This window comes from Electrona antarctica, assembly GCF_951216825.1.
Source record: "Electrona antarctica genome assembly, chromosome: 16".
Taxonomy (NCBI): Eukaryota; Metazoa; Chordata; class Actinopteri; order Myctophiformes; family Myctophidae; genus Electrona; species Electrona antarctica.
This window is the reverse complement of record NC_136797.1, coordinates 43928897-43946085: the sequence shown is the minus strand read 5'-3', so window position 1 is coordinate 43946085 and position 17189 is coordinate 43928897. Positions and strand designations below refer to the sequence as shown.

General features: G+C 46.5%; 2 long non-coding RNA genes across 2 annotated transcripts; both read left to right on the top strand.

Annotated features, from left to right (window-relative positions):
• The first annotated feature begins 472 nt into the window (after window positions 1–472).
• LOC306940179 lies at window positions 473–5681 on the top strand. The gene is made up of 3 exons (XR_013791990.1): window positions 473–516; window positions 4722–4793; window positions 5662–5681. It is a non-coding gene; the product is annotated as an uncharacterized lncRNA (long non-coding RNA).
• Window positions 5682–7805: 2124 nt separating this feature from the next.
• Window positions 7806–8306, top strand: LOC306940178. Its single transcript, XR_013791989.1, has 3 exons — window positions 7806–7896; window positions 8099–8170; window positions 8267–8306. It is a non-coding gene; the product is annotated as an uncharacterized lncRNA (long non-coding RNA).
• The last annotated feature ends 8883 nt before the right edge of the window (window positions 8307–17189 follow it).

Sequence of the window (17189 nt, the reverse complement as noted above, 5' to 3'; positions counted from 1 at the left end):
CAGGTAAAATAATTACTGACCTGATGAAGATTGTGTGAGTTCGAAACGTTGTCTTCTCAATAAAGTAATTATTTTACCTGGAGAACGGTGTGCGGGCCCTCCCTCTTTCCATGATTGCCTTATTGGCCCTGCACCCACTGTCGAGGTGCGGGTAAATACAAACGGGTATGCTATGTAACAAAGACATCCTCTAAAATAATTGTATTCAGTGACAGAATCAGCCATTGCTGTATTTTTTAACTGCAGCCCTCTGCCAACAAGGCTATGTCTCACCGGCTGTGCTCAGATGTCAAAGTGGGAAGAGCCCGAACCGCAGCAGCACACATTATGGGCCGTTGTGTGACGGTGTTGCACACTGAAAATACCTACAGCTCTGTGAGCTTGTAGATAAGCCATTTCAGGCATGCCATCAGAAAGTGCACATCATAGGATATCATCGTGATTGATCCTTTCCTTTTCATCCCTACACTAGATATACCTCAAATTAAAGACGACATCGCCTTTCTGGCTGGTAGAGTAAGTTCTTATTTTGTATTATTTTGTATTTGTATTATTTTACTTGTTTTTCACCATAGATCTGTAGTATCTTGAATACGGAATACGCCACACAAGGTTACTGTAACAATATGTTGGTTGTTTATTTCTCAAGGGGGAAATACAGACTTGCTTCATAGACACCGCGCCAAGTATAACTAACACTTCCTCCCAGGAGGTGGTTGCCTCCTACTGACTTGTTGTGCCCCCTCTTGGCCCGGTCCCGTAACAACAGTCTCTGACATGCTCACAACATAACATCCCCTTCCCCTTAAATTGTCACTACTAAAGTCAACCAAGGTCAACAAACAAAATACATATACATATATATATATATATATATATCCAGTACCCAGCCTAGGATAAGACACCGCAAACAAATAATAATAAGTTCCTCCAGGTCTGATAGTGTGGGTGGACTACCACACTACCTAAAGGAGACATGGGCGCATTCTTGCCCATAAGCAATATCTCCTTTACCTGGTAAAGTCCTTCAAATGATCTGGTGGTTTCCTCTCTCTGTGAGAGCGTCTCAGCTCCCCTCGCGACGCCCCATTCTCGCCGTCATTCTCCTCTGCCGGTGTCGCTGCAGACCCTTCCTCGGTCCTTGCTGCGCCGCCGATATCCTGGGGGGGATCCTCGTTCCCGCCACCTGCCTCCGCCGTGTAGCCGTTTTCCTCTGCCCCGGCTGCTGTTGCTGCTGCTGCCGGGTGATCTATCTCCTGTCTGCTGAATAGTTGATCCACGTGTCTCCGGACCACTCCGCTGTTGCCCAACAACACTTTGTAAGACACCGGTCCTGTGATCTCCTGTACCAATCCTGGAATCCATTTAGGCCCATACCCAAAGTTCCTCGTATAGACTGTGTCTCCAATCTTGAAGTTACGAGCTGATGCATGCCTGTCATGATATGCCTTCTGACGTAGCTGCCTTGACTCCACTTTCTGCTTTAGGTCTGGGTGTATTAAATCCAATGTGCATCTCAGTTTTCTACCCATCATCATCTCTGCCGGAGACAACCCTGTCGTAGACTGGGGGGTAATGCGATAACTGAACATAGCCCTGTGCAGTCTTTTTTTTTTTTTTTAAGATTTTCTTTTTTGCGGCTTACGCCTTTTATTGGTTTTTGAAGGGACAGACAGTAGGCTGACAGGAAACGGGAGAGAGATGGGGGAAGACATGCAGTAAAGGCCGTGTCGGGCTCGGGAGTCGAACCCGCGGCACACTGCGACTGGATTACCAGTCGGGTGCCCAGACGGTTACGCCACCGCCTGGGCCGCCCTGTGCAGTCTTGTCTCCAATGTGTCCCCTGAACTCTTTCTCATGAGGTCCTTCAAGATCTGCACCGCTCTCTCCGCTAGTCCATTCGATGACGGGTGGTAGGGAGCTGCTGTAACATGTGTGATTCCGTTCTTTGCCATAAACTGCTTACTTGCCTCACTGACAAAACATTGGGCATTATCCGAACAAATTATTTCTGGAAGGCCGTGAGTACTAAAACTGCTCCTCAGGCAATTTATGGTAGCTGCCGATGTGGCTGAACTCACCGGGTACACATCCATCCACTTCGAGTGTGCATCTATTATTACAAGAAACATTCTACCCATGAACGGTCCTGCATAATCCATGTGCAGCCTCCTCCAGGGTTTGTCCGGCCACTCCCAGGGGTGGAGAGGTGCACTCGCAGGAGCCTTTCTGTGTTCTTGACATGTGGTGCATGACTTGACCTTCCGCTCTATGTCCATGTCCATATTTGGCCACCACAGATAGCTTCTGGCCAAACTTTTCATTCGACTCATACCTGGATGTGATTGATGCAGTTGCTCTAACATTGCCGTTCTGCCTTTCTGCGGAATGACAACCCGGGCCCCCCACAGTACACACCCATCCTGAACACTAAGCTCCTGTTGTCTCTGTCTATAGGGACTAAACTCAGACCCCAGGTCACAAGGCCAACCCTTCAGCAAATACTCACGTACCCTTGCCAAAATGGGGTCTCTGCCTGTCCAGCTCTTGACCTGTGCCCCAGTCATTAGGGGGAATGGGTCTTGTGTCAGCATCAACACTTGGTCCTCTGCGAGAGCCGCCTCTGGACATTCAGGTAATGGTAGGCGGCTGAGTGCATCGGCATTTCCATTATCCTTTCCCGCTCTGTATCTGATCTCATATTCATATGCTCTCAGTGTCACTGCCCATCTCATGACTCTCGGCGAAGCCATCTGGGGCACCGCCTTCATCTCGTTGAATAGACTTATCAATGGTTTGTGATCAGTGCAGATTTGAAATTTCCTTCCATACAGGTATTTATGAAAACGTTTTACTCCAAATATCACAGCCAGCCCCTCTTTGTCCAATTGTGAATAATTCTTCTCTGCTGGATTTAGGGTGCGCGATACAAACCCAATGGGCTTTTCAGATCCATCTGTCATGCGGTGAGCCAGTACCGCCCCTACCCCATACGGTGAGGCATCACAGGCTAGTATTAACTCCTTGGTTTCATCATAGTGCACCAATACCCTGCTGGACTGTAACAGTTCTTTTGACTGCTTGAACACAGCTTCTTGTTCTGGTCCCCATGACCACGGCACCTCCTTTCTGAGCAGCTTGTGTAAAGGTGCTAATAAAGTAGACAGATTTGGTAGGAACTTGTTGTAGAAATTCAAGAGCCCTAGATATCCTTTCAGCTCGGTCACTGATGATGGTGTGGGTGCTTGCTGCACCGCCTTCACCTTCGCTGGCACTGGGTGAATGCCTGTGGTATCCACTCGATGCCCTAGAAACGTTACTTCTCTCTCCAAGAACTGGCATTTGCTTCTCTTTAATCGTAGCCCCGCTTCCTTCAGACGCTGTAGCACAGAGTCTAGTATTCTCAGATGATCCCGGTCATTCTTTCCGGTTAGTATTATGTCATCTAGGTAGATTGATACTTGAGGAATGCCCCTCAACACGCTCTCCATGGTCCGCTGAAAAATAGCTGGACTAGAACTCACCCCAAATGGTAATCTGGTGTACACAAAGAGCCCTTTGTGTGTATTTATTGTGACATATTTCCGAGATTCCTCATCTAACACTATCTGTTGATATGCATGACTCATATCTAACTTAGTGTATTTCTCTCCTTCTCCTAGGGTTGCAAACATGTCTTCCATTTTTGGAATGGGGTACTGTTGAAGTGGTGACACCTTATTTACAGTCAATTTGTAGTCCCCACACAATCGAACTGTGGCATCTGGCTTCAACACCGGTACCACGGGTGCCGCCCACTCTGAGAAGGTCACTGGTTCTATTATTTTATCCTTCTGCAACCTATCTATTTCTGCCTCCACCTTTTGTCTCATTGCAAAAGGCACTGCTCCTGTGCTTGCGGTTATGTTTAGGTTAGGATTAGAGATAGGGATAGTAATTTCGGAACAAGGAACCTTCTGACTAACGACACGGCACCCTATTTCACTCGGTTTCGGGTTGAAATGATCTCTCAGTAGACTCACCAACTCATCATAGGATCGCTCTCCAGGGCGCTGAGGACTCAACAAGTTTCTCATCAATGTGTATGTCTGCGCGCCCACACAGCTTAGCAAAACAGCCCGTTTCTTCTCAGCATTTGCCACGTCATTTGCTATGAAAAAATGATCAAGTATTTCACAGTACTCCTCCCACGTCTGCACACCACTGTCAAAGTGTGCCACCGATCCCACAGTTCCAGCCATCTTCACAGACACAACCGCCGGCCCCGAGCTGCTCGCCACCACAACACTGTCCTCGTTCTCCACCGATGACTGTGTGACATGTGTCCGTCAAAAACGCTATAAAACTGTCCTTGTACTCAACCACACAATCTCTCGTCACCCGATAACTTCTTCCGATTTGTCCTCGTCGCCAATGTAGTATCTTGAATACGGAATACGCCACACAAGGTTACTGTAACAATATGTTGGTTGTTTATTTCTCAAGGGGGAAATACAGACTTGCTTCATACACACCGCGCCAAGTATAACTAACACTTCCTCCCAGGAGGTGGTTGCCTCCTACTGACTGCCTAGTCAGTCTGGTGTAGTTGTGCCCCCTCTTGGCCCGGTCCCGTAACAACAGTCTCTGACATGCTCACAACATAACAGATCAGTTTGTATGATGTTGGTCTCATGTGTAGGGTAATTAACTTGCTGCATTTGTGTTTATAATTGTTTAAGAATCGACCAGTTAGAGAATTGACTGTGGAGTCTCAGGACATGGACAATGACAGAGACACACAAACATTGCAGGTGAGTAATATATTTGACAGAAGGATTGTGATTTACTTATATTTTACTAGAGGAGGCAAATTGGTTTGTTAAGGGCTGATCTCACAAAATGCTCAATGTCAAATTTGCACTGCCAGCAGGTAGGGATGTTAATTGATCAACAATTGATTTTTTTAACTTGAATTTTGAAAATTAGAATTTTGAACTATCCTCAACTTTGCTGCTCTGCTTTTGGACCTCCTGGAACAATGGTTAATTATCTGTAGACAATGCATTGACCCTCATTACTTTCTCAGATCATGGCAGCCAAATAATACTGCTGGTGTAAATGTGAAGGCAGCATTAGGGCCGATTCATACTCCTATTTTACCGCTGTTTCGGCACTGTAGTGCCGAAATGATTTCGGCTCATCAGAAATTTTCAGTAGCAGCGAAGAGCCGACTTTAGGACGGTACCCGCCCCCCCGAACCTCAAATGATGTCACATTGTAGGCTCTACAGCGCCGAACCGACTTTTATTTCGGCTCTAAAATAGGAGTATAAATCGGCCCTTATGCAGCCTGCTATGTTTTTGTCCCACAATAGTTTTCAATCTCAACCAAAAAAGTCCATATAATGCGGCTGCAGTTTTATTCCGTTTTTAAAAGCCTCCATATAGGCTAGGTTGTTCAGGAAGCAGTTTATAAAAACGTAACCTCGCATCACCAGGCTTTCCAACTCGGAGGAAAGCCTGGTCTGTGTTACAAAAGTGCCGTGTGAACCCGAAAAGGAATGCTGGCCAGGCTAATAAAAACGGCAGCAAAGTAACTGAAGTTTTACAGTAGTAGAGTGCTGTGCTGCCCACTACTGTAAAAGTTAACACTTTTGTCATGTCACAGTTTAATTTTAAGAGCCATCCATCCATCCAGCCGCCTACCCCTTATCCGGGCCGTGTTGTGGGGGCAACAGCTCCAGCAGAGAGCTCCAGACCTCCCTGTCCCGAGCAACACCGGCCACTTAATGCACCTGAAGGTCCCCCGAAAGTAAGTACATTATGTCATTGTACATGAAATTGCTATCTTAACAGTGTTTCATTTTTTGGTGCATACAATATCAAACTGAAAAACAGTTGCATTATAGCAGGGCCCTTGTGTTAGATGAAGTTTTTCTATTGGAGTACCTTGACAAGTCATCTTCAAACATCAACACAAACTATATTAGTTACTTAGTAACCAAACTTGATATTACATCAAATATATTTGTTAAAGTTGTAGGTTTATGTGATACACATTCAGATCTGGAACATCTATACTGTACATCACTGTTTCTCAATGTTCGTGCAACATCAGTGGGTCAAAATGGACGCTTTCACCTCTGTACACGTGGAACCAAATGGACCCTAACTGGTTACATTTGTATACTCTCAACGCTAATTGTCTCCACCACCAGGCCGAAGGCATGGGGAGAGAGTATGTTTTGCACTCCGTCCGTGTGTCCATCTGTGAACAGCTAATCTCCGGCACTGTTAACTCGGTCGATGCCAAATTTTGCACACACACTCCCTGGAGGCCAACGATGAACCTCTGCCCCAATAATATCCAGAACGGCCTGTTATAGCGCCACCAGGAGGGCGCTTTGTGCAAAACACGTTTTTGGACAGTACACCTACAGATTTTGTCCAAACATCACGCAAATTGGTACACAGTCTCTCTAGAGCCATTCAACGAAACGGGTCTTTCAGATTTCTCAGACTCTATCCTGATTGGCTAAGATTGGCTTCCAAAGTTCGCAGGAGTGCTCAGTTTCAAACAAAATGCTGCAAATCATGAACACATCGTGTGATTTCTGTGAAATTGTGCGCGCACATTCCCACTAGGCCGAGGAAGAAATGCCACGTGAACATTTTCAACTCAGCCTCATGGTGGCGCTATAACTGGCCGATTAGTGTTTTTACCTCAAACTGCACGGATCTGTGTAAAACTTTGTATGCACACTCCCTAGAAGCCAAGGAAAAACCTTTGCCTGGAATTTTTTCCATCTGCTCTTTATAGCGCCACCAGGAGGCCGACATATGTAAAACACATTTTCTAATATTACTCCTTCATATGTTATCAAAATTTCACGCAAATCGGTACACATGCTCTCCATAGTCATGTGATCAAGACGGGTTTGTTTGATTTCTCATAATCCACCCTCATTGGCTACGATTGACTTCTAAACTTTTCAGGAGTAGCCCGCTTTGTACCCGTTTTGTACAAATCGCCACAACTACTCAACGCAGCGTCCGATTGTGGTGAAACTGTGCATGCATATTCCCACTAGGCTGAGGAAGAAATGCCACTTGACAGTTTTCTAATCAGCCTCATGGTGGCGCTACAACAGGCCAAGCCGCGTCTCACACACACACACACACACACACACACACACACACACACACACACACACACACACACACACACACACACACACACACACACACACACACACCATATTTATATTACTCCTAAACATTTTGCTAAACATCACACACACTCCTATACTCTTGGTGGAGACCTGTGCCCAGAAGGGCACTTTTTCTAGTTTACACTGGATTTTACAGATTTTGTGGTCCTAAGGGGGCTGCCCATAAGTCAGACATCCCGTTACCATAAATAACCCATTGCACACACAGACCAGCAAGGGAAGGCTCCATTTGGACCTCCTGGTGGTCCCCAAACCCAACGTTGGGAAACAGTGATATACGTTGTCTGGGAACACCTCTACATCATTAATTTCTGCATCTCTTAAGGCCCATTTAACCATATAATGCATTTGGATGGCAAAAATGGCATATCTGCAAGTTCAGTGTCTTGAATGAGATTGCGCTGTGAGTTTGCTATTTTCCAGCATAGGACCACACAGTACAGTGAAGTATAAACAATGCTTTAGGATTTATAAGTCGTTTTTAGAATCCTCCTCCTCAGGTCTAAATGTGTTAAAACTTAAATGTAATATTTTTCAGATTGAAATTGTGAAAGGATCAGGAGTCCTCTGCAACAGGGCAACCTGGTTTTCCGCCTCCAACAGCACTACTCCAACCCAAATGGTGCGATTGCTGCTGATCGGCGTGTTCCCTATTGAGGAACTCCTGGAGAGCAACCTCAGCGGTATTTCTTTTTCAAAATCTCTTAAATTAACTAATTCTGCATTAACTAATGCAGAATTAAGATTTGAACCTGCTTAGGATAATGTATTTCCATTTGTACCTCCATAACATAAATCTGAGATATTGCTTAAGTGAAACATAATGTAGTTAGGGGGATTTCCCACCTTTCATTTGAAAAATAATGTTTAAAATATCTTATGTAGGTGGGATGCCAAAGCGTGGCAGTGGGGAACATTTGAAGGCCCTGGATCCCGAGAAAAATAACGCCATAATTGGTGAGTAAATCAAATTAATTCAAGAAGAAAAAGAACAGTTCATAGATATGCATTGAGTTGACTACTTTAACCATCCCTATGTTCACTATTTATTAGCCATCAGTGGTAGTTTATCACTGGAGACAGAAAACATCAGGTAAGTGATGACACCCATTGCAGAAATCTGCACGGCGTAGCACCTGGTAATTACAAAAGCCTAACTTAATTTGCTCACTTCTTCATCGAAGCTCACTTCCAATATATTCTATATTCTGGGCTAGTGTGCTTCCACTGAGATAAGTGTGGCCCTCTGGGTTGTAGAACATGTAGTTGGTTAGTCAATAACAATTGTTGTCCTACAAAAACATGCAAAAGACGAAGTTTTATGAAAACTTCGTCTTTTGCATGTTTTTTGAAAATCCACTAGAGGGCGCTCTTCCGCACCAGCCCCGTTTAGATCCGACACCTGGTTCATATGAGAAAGGCCAGATATCACGTGATCAACACAGCAGCCCATAAAAACCCCACCCCCCCCTCCATTTTCCTCTGGGAGTAGGTACGGATAAAGCGGAGGAGTGTTGGAGTTTGATCAGCGTTTTAGGTATATAGTATAGTAGTAGCATAGTAGTAATAGTAGTAGTATAGTACATGACACACACACACATAGTCTTAGCTTAGTTTGCTCGTTTAGTTTAGTCAGTTAGTGTCGTTCACGTTTGTTCGTCTAGTCTAGTTTAGTGTTGTCTCGTCTTGTAGTCTTAGTGTTTAGATCGTTTAGGTTATTTAGTTTAGTTCAGTGTCGTTTGTATAGTTTTAGTTTAGTGTTCACTGTTTGTCTCGTCTTGTTAGTCTTCTTTGAGCCATCATGGCACCAAAGAAGCCGCAAGGCAAAACTCCCGTCTCCCGTGGGCGCTCCGCGGATCGTGGAGACCCTGTCGCCCGAGGCCGCTCCTCCGGCCGTGGAAGAGCTCCTGTCCGAGGGCGCGGCTCCGCTAGAGGCCGAGGCGATTCCTCCGTTCCGGGCGGATTGAGACAGAGAACATTGGAGGAGACTCTCCGATTCTGTGTCAGAAACGCCTAGGTCGAAGAGACCTCTGAGATGTCTGGTTCGGACGAAGAGGCCGGTGGTGAGAGCCCGGATCGCAGTAGCTTCCCCGACGCCCAGGAGCCTGGGACCCCTGGAGGAGGCCCGTCGGCCAGTCCGCAGCAGCGGTCCGGTGGTGAGAGCCCGGATTGCAGTAGCTTTGTCCCGGCCGCGCAGGAGCCTTCGCCTGATAGCTCTACAGGACACCGCCCGCGCAGGCAGGGTGGAAGACTGGCTGCTAAGAAGGCCAAGGTAAACTGGCGTCGGGCTGAGCAGGAGTACCCTGACTCAACCTCGCAATCCACTCCGTTTTGCTCGGGGGACGAGTGGTCACCCATTAGGCAGCGGAAACGCAACCGGGACAGCGTTACTGGTAAGCTAATATATCATTATCGTATATAACGTATATCCAACCTAACGTAATGTGATAATAACCATCGTCGTTGTGGTGTTATGACGTATACACTATTCCATCCTAAATAAATAATTATAATGTTTGCTGAATGACTCGGATCATTTTTATAGCATCGCTGGGCTTGGCTGGGTTAGCCGTTAGCTCCTTCCCCAGCGAGATCGCCTCTTGTGGGGTTGGGAAGAGAGGCCTATCCAAGCCCCGGGCTGGTAGTTTAGCTACCCAGAGATCAGGCTTTGTTGAGCGGGTAGCTACCAGTATTCCATTACTTTTTTCCCCCATCTGTTGAGTGGGTAAGATCATCCATTTTATTCTCGCTGGTTGCTGTGTGGCTACCCAACGGACTAGTCCGTATTTTTTGTGGCTAGGCCACAAAAAATACGGGCTAGTCCGTCGTGTATACGTCATAACACCACAACGACGATGATGATGATTTCACATTACTAGCAAACGTTTAGGATGGAACATGTATACGTTATGCTAGGCTATAAAAATGATCAGTCATTCAGCAAACATCATAATTTATTTAGGATGGAACATGTATACGTTATGCTAGGCTATAAAAATGATCCGAGTCATACAGCAAACGTCATAATTATTTATTTAGGATGGAACATGTATACGTCATAATACCACAACGATGATTATGATTATTTCACATTGCTAGTAGCGAGTCATTGAACAAAACTTGGCGATAGAGGAAAATGACGATGATGATGATGATACTTTTTCAGATAGTGCGAGTGATGGTGACGCGAGTGATGGTGACTTGATGACCAGCAGTATGTCGTCTCATCTCGTGTGGCAGGTAAAGCATGAACAAAATGGACTCTCTGTATATTTTATTTTTTGTCACTTGGCTGCTATGAATCAATTCAATGTTGATTTAGATCAGGTGAACTTGTTTGAGATCAATGACTCTACTGTAGCATGCGTTTTACTGTATCTATGCGTGATGAGTTCTTTTTTTATACACTTATTTTATTTCAATTCAGATGATGATGGTGGATTCACTGGGCCTGGGAGAGATATCAGTCATGGGAGTTCCAGTGAGGGTAAGAAATTAACAAATATTTATTTTACCTTCTAAAACTAATTTTATATATATTTTATGGTAACTTATTTCTTTAATTTTACAGATGGTGGCACACGTGGTGGACGTCGCTGCCCTCAGAGCCGCAAGAGGAAGCCTCCAGCTACAGATGAAGGCTGGAGTGACTGCCACTGGGAGCCAACAGAGATTCCCTTTGAGATAGAGACTGGGCCTAACGTCGCTGCATGGGGCAATGCGGAGCCAGTGCAGTTCCTTGAGCTGTTCTTGAATGATGAGCTTATTGAGTATCTCGTTCTCCAGACCAACAACTATGCAGCGATCCGTATTGCTCAGCTCAGCAAGGTAGAGCTCCCTCATTCTTGTGTGTGGAGGTGGGTTGATACTAATGTGAAGGAGATGAAGAAATTTCTCGGCCTGTACTTCCTAACCGGAATCGTGGAGAAGCCATCGCTCCACCAGTACTGGACAAAGACTCAGTCTATAGAGACCCCTCATTTCTCCCGCATCATGAGCCGCAATCGGTTTGAGCTTCTCTTGAGGTTCATGCACTACTCCGACAGCACGACCGTCGATGCCAACGACAGGCTATATAAGGTACGCCATGTGATGGATGCGTTGCTGAAGACCTTCAAAAAAATGTACACGCCCACAGAAAACATTAGCATAGATGAGGGTACATTGCTATGGCGGGGCAGATTAGGTTTCCGCACATTTAATCCCGAAAACCAATCAAGTACGGCATTCGCTCGTACATTTTGGCTGACAGTAGCAACGGGTTCTGTTACAACATGAAAGTGTATGACGGAACACGCAACTACTTGCCAGGGATCATAGAGTTCCTCTTAGACGACCTCAAAGGGAAGGGCTACAAACTGTACATGGACAATTTCTATAACAGTGTCGACATGTGCAGTCTGTGCCTGAGCTGGAAAACCAACGTCTGTGGGACGCTGAGACGATACAGAGGTGAACCCCCTGCCCTCCAGAAGTTGTCCAAGAAAGACCTGAGAGAGGGAGAGCGTGTCATGCGGCACAACGGCAGCACAATGTGTCTGGTGTGGAGGGACAAGAACCTCGTCAAAATGGTGTCAAACTTCCACCCAGACACCATGGTCAACGTCAAGACCAGAAAAAAAGGCGTCAGAGGGGGGTTTGTGACAGAGTCCAGACCTGCATGTGTTGCGTCCTACAACAAGTACATGCTGGGGGTCGATCGAATGGACCAGCACCTTTCCTATTACCCCTTCCCCAGAAGGTCGATCAAGTGGTCCAACAAATGTATCATGTACATGTTTCAGATTGCCGTTTTCAATGCCTGGGTTCTTTACCATATTGAGTGGGACGGAAGCAAGATCAACACCTTATTGAAGTTCATGATTAGCATTATCGAGGCCTGGACCATGCCATTGCCGGAGGAGAGTGAGGAGGAGAGTGGAGGAGTTGAGGAGAGGAGCGGAGGAGGAGAGGAGGAGGAGGATGATGAAGATGGAGAGGAGAGGAGCGGAGGAGGAGAGGAGGATGATGAAGACGAGGAGGAGAGGAGAGGAGGAGGAGGAAGACAGGAGAGGAGAGGAGGAAGAGAGGAGGATGATGAAGACGAGGAGGAGGAGAGGAGAGGAGGAGGAAGACAGGAGAGGAGAGGAGGAAGAGAGGAGGATGAAGAAGACGAGGAGGAGAGGAGAGGAGGAGGAAGACAGGAGAGGAGAGGAGGAAGAGAGGAGGAGGACGAGGAGAAGAGGAGGAAGACAGGAGAGGAGAGGAGGAAGAGAGGAGGATGGAGGAGAGGAGAGGAGGAGGATGAGAGGAGAGGAGGAAGAGAGGAGGAGGACGACGAGGAGGAGAGGAGAGGAGAGGAGGAGAGGGGAGGAGGAAGAGGAAGACAGGAGAGGAGAGGAGGAAGTCGGGAGAGGAGAGGAGGAAGAGGAAGACAGGAGAGGAGAGGAGGAAGAGAGAGGAGGAGGAGGAGGGAGGACGGGTGACCAGGAGTGTGAGCAGGAGTGAGCAGGAGTGGAAGCAGAGGTAGAGTTTGCAGTGTCTCACCTGCAGCCGCTCCAAGGGCACCACGACAAGACCCTCGGAGCAGGCTGTTGGATTTCACCCCAACCCGCGCACGCACGCACGCACGCACGCACGCCATTTACTTGAAATGCATACAGGCATTTCAAGTACATTTTTTCAAGTAAATTTTCCATAACCCACCATGCAACAATAGAAAAACTGGACCAAGAACAAACCATCGAAATTTACCAACATTACAAAGATTACCAACAAATGTAAGTTTAATTACCTACATTCACTAATCTAACATTTATACACATAGACCTACAGTAAAATAAAATGACTACCAAATATTACCGTAATCAATAAATGTGCATTTTGTCTTACAGTTACCAACGCATTCAACATCCAACTCTCCGGCAGCAGCAAAATCCAGTTCACATCAGCCCCCCTCTTCCAAAGAAAATCCCCGACAGACACCCAGGCAATAACTCTAAAGGAAAAACTGGCAGAAAGTAAGTATTGAGTGTATTTTTCAGTCTAACTACCGCAATATAGAATACATTCACATAATGAAGTTAATTTCTGAAGGTGGATTCTAACAATAGTTTTTAAAGAGTAGGCCTATAAAGTGTTTTTGTTTGAGTGGTGCAACCACTCCTTACGGAGCTATGTGTGTGTGTGTGGGTGTGTGTGGGTGTGTGTGTGGGTGGGTGGGTGGTTGGGTAGCTGGGTGGCTGGGTATGAGCACGAAAACATGGTTGTTTTTCTCCACCTGTGCACAACCTAATGCACACACAAACACACGCACATATTAACTGTATATATGATGCTTTCGGGTGTGCCAGTATAGTACAGTACAGTACAGTAGAGGCCAGGGTACAGTAGAGGGACTGCTGCACGGTAACTGTCATTTCTCAACCATTTCGGACGCGGGGCGGCCCGCCGGAACCGGCCCGCCGGAACCGGCCCGCCGGAACCGGCCCGCCGGAACCGGCCCGCCCCCCTGGGCGCGTTCCTGGGGGTCTGGAACTCCCCCCACCACACACCCCTGGGGAACCCCACATGGTAACTGTCATTTCTCTACCGTTTCTGTCACGATATCTGTCTGTTGTATACTTTTATTATGTAGTCATGTCCTAGTGTTTCCTGTTTTCCCTAGTTACTGTTTCCTGTGTTGTCTCACCTCCCTGTGATTACTAGTTTTCTCCACCTGTGTCCTGTTAGTCTCCCAGCCTATCCCAGTGTTGATTGTAGTTCTGTTGCACCTGTGTTTAGTCTATTTAAACCTCCCTGTGTTCAGTGTTTCCTTGCTAGATTATAAGTTTATGTTATGGTGTGTCCAGCCCGTGTATGTCCTGTGTTAGTCAATAAATATCAATTGAACTTCATCTGCCTGCCTTCCTGTGTGGTTCTGCACTTGGGTCCAACACTTGTCTCATGCCGTGACAGTATAATCTAGCCAACATGGACCCAGCAGAACTACAGGGGATTGATGAGGATCTGCAAGTCATTGACAGCTACGTAAATGCAGTTAAAGCAACAACTTGTGTTAAGCAGCAAGAGATGGCTCTCAGGTTGGCCTTGAAAGAGACTTTTCAGTTTATGAAAAATAATCCACAGTTTGCACAACTGGTGGATGGAACAGCCAGGCAATTAAGAACTTTGTTAGCATCTTTGCTATCCATGCCTGCACCTGTCACTCCAGCTTGCCCTGCATCCCAGCCTGCTCTCCTGTCAGCTAGCACCCAGCCTACTAGCCTCCAGTTGGCTAGTGACCAGCCTGCTCCTGCTGTAAGACTTGGATTCATGAGTATGGAACCTGCCTGTCCTGACCCGGTGCTTTCTGAACCTGCCTGTCTTGGGTCTGCCAGGAGAAGACGGGGTCGCCATCGGCCCCGCCAGTGCAACTGGCTGCCCAGAGTCCAGGAGCCCAGCGACGCCGAGTCGCGGCCACCGCCGCCCAGCGACGGCGAGTCGCGGCCACCGTCGCCTCAGATGCCGTCGCTGGCACACAGCGACACACTGCCAGAGCTCAGCGCCACAGAGCCCCCGCCGCTGCAGCTCGCCTCCACTGAGGCTCCGCCTCAGCCTGCTTGGATTGAACAGTTGTCACCGCCCCCCGTTAACTTTCTGCCAGGGGCTTCAGCAGCTTTTAGGTCCCCAGCCCCCTCAACCTTGCCCTGAACAATGTAATCCTGTGAGTGGTTCTTTTGGTCCGCCGGATAGTCCTTTGGCCACTCTACCTGTCGTTCTGTCTACCTGTCTCCCGGTTTGTATGTCTGCGTGTCTGTCTGCCAGTATACTTGTGCGTTTGTCTGCTCCCCAGTGTTTTAGTCCCCCTAATCTGTTTACCCACATGTTGTGTCAGACCGCATGTTTGTCTGCCTGTCTGTCCGTTTGTCAGTTTATTTGCCTGTCTTTGGGTTTGTCTCAGTTTGTGTCTGTCTGTTTGTCTGTGTGTCTTCCCACCTGCCTTTCTGTGTGACTCCTTGTTTTGCCCTGCCTAGAGCCAGTCCTGTGTTTTGTTACTACTTGTTTTGTGCTTGTAGAACTGTCTTTTTAGTGTTTTTGTCCTACAAGTCCTATGGCCTATGTTCCCTCCTTTCCAACTCCCCTCCACCCACCCTGCTTGTTGTTCTGACAATGTTTTTTGGGATGTTTGGAACCCATCCCTTGGGGGGGAGGTACTGTCTCGATATCTGTCTGTTGTATACTTTTATTATGTAGTCATGTCCTACTGTTTCCTGTGTTGTCTCACCTCCCTGTGATTACTAGTTTTCTCCACCTGTGTCCTGTTAGTCTCCCAGCCTATCCCAGTGTTGATTGTAGTTCTGTTGCACCTGTGTTTAGTCTATTTAAACCTCCCTGTGTTCAGTGTTTCCTTGCTAGATTATAAGTTTATGTTATGGTGTGTCCAGCCCGTGTATGTCCTGTGTTAGTCAATAAATATCAATTGAACGTCATCTGCCTGCCTTCCTGTGTGGTTCTGCACTTGGGTCCAACACTTGTCTCATGCCGTGCCAGTTTCGGACGCGGGGCGGCACGCCGGAACCGGGCCGGCAGACATCCTACACTATCACCAATCTAAAAGTATACTGTCTGTTGGTCACAACGTGCTATGAGATTCTACTACGACGGGGAGTAGTCAAGTTCACCCCTGAACAAATATGCGATTTCGTAGGCTATCGTCTCTAACTCCGACACTGACTGTCAGGCAGAAAAAGTACTCCCATGTTTTACTTATTGTAAAAGTATCAATACTGCAATGTAGAAATCCGAGTGGAATAGTAAGAGTGGCGACACGCTTTGATCTCGCCACAAAGAGGGTGCCCATGTGCTATAGTTCCAAACATTGGAACTATCCGGGAACTATCCCATTGAGAAAGAATGAGCACTTCCGCATTCCGTTGTTACAATGGGAGTCAACGCTAGTGTCGTCACTCATACTATTCCACTCGGGTAGAAATATACTCTTGTTACAAGTGAAAGTGGAACCCTGGTCGACAGAGGTTTCAAATTAATGATTGAGTGGTTGTAAATTTCACTGACTGTATTATCTTTATCACCTCTCTTTAGGTGCTTCCTGTGATGCCTCTACTCTAATGCAGTAGTGCGCCAAAGGAACATCATTTTCTAATTGTTCTTCCTTGAACAATGTTTTTTACTCCAATGAGGTATGTAGGTAATCAAAAACATGTAAACATATGGACTGTATTCAGACAACTGACCCTCAGCAATCTACAGCACAGGTTCCCAAAGTGTTTGGGTCCCCAGGACCCAAACTAGTGAAAGTAGCCAATTATACAAGCTCACCATGTGATGATGTGTTACGGTGTAACACAATTTGAGCTTGTACATTGATCAATTGAATTGATTCTTTTTGGGGGTCCCCAGATTAAATATGATTATTTTGGGGGTCCCCAGTTCAAATATGAATAATGTGGGCGGACATGGCCTGAAAAGGTTGAGAACCTGTCTGGCCCAAGTGGATATTTTTTAAGTGGTGCAACCACTTCCTTAAAGGTATATTCAGTGATTTTACTTAATTCAAATATCACTTATTTTTTATTTTCTTCTGGATAATTCTCCCTACTATAGAGTGTGCTGACCATATAAGGAGTTCCTCCCTGTTCCCAGTGAGCCCCTGGGGTCAAAAAACCCTAGTTGTGTCAGATGTGTAATTTGGATGAGCTGTACAACATATCAAAACATTGGATCGTAAATCCAATATCTAACGGACACATTTGTCTGTGTGTACGCCGGACATACACACCGCCGGACATACACACACTTTACACTGTATTTGTTACTATTGGTCGTTTGTTGTCTCTGTAAAATGCAGAGCGACTTCACTGTTTTAGCTGATAACTAGATCTTGTCCGTTTTAAATTTCAATGATCTGTTTTTATTGTATACATTTTTGTGTGGACCCCAGGAAGACTAGCGGCCACTTTGTGGAAGCTAATGGGGATCCGAATAAAGAATATTG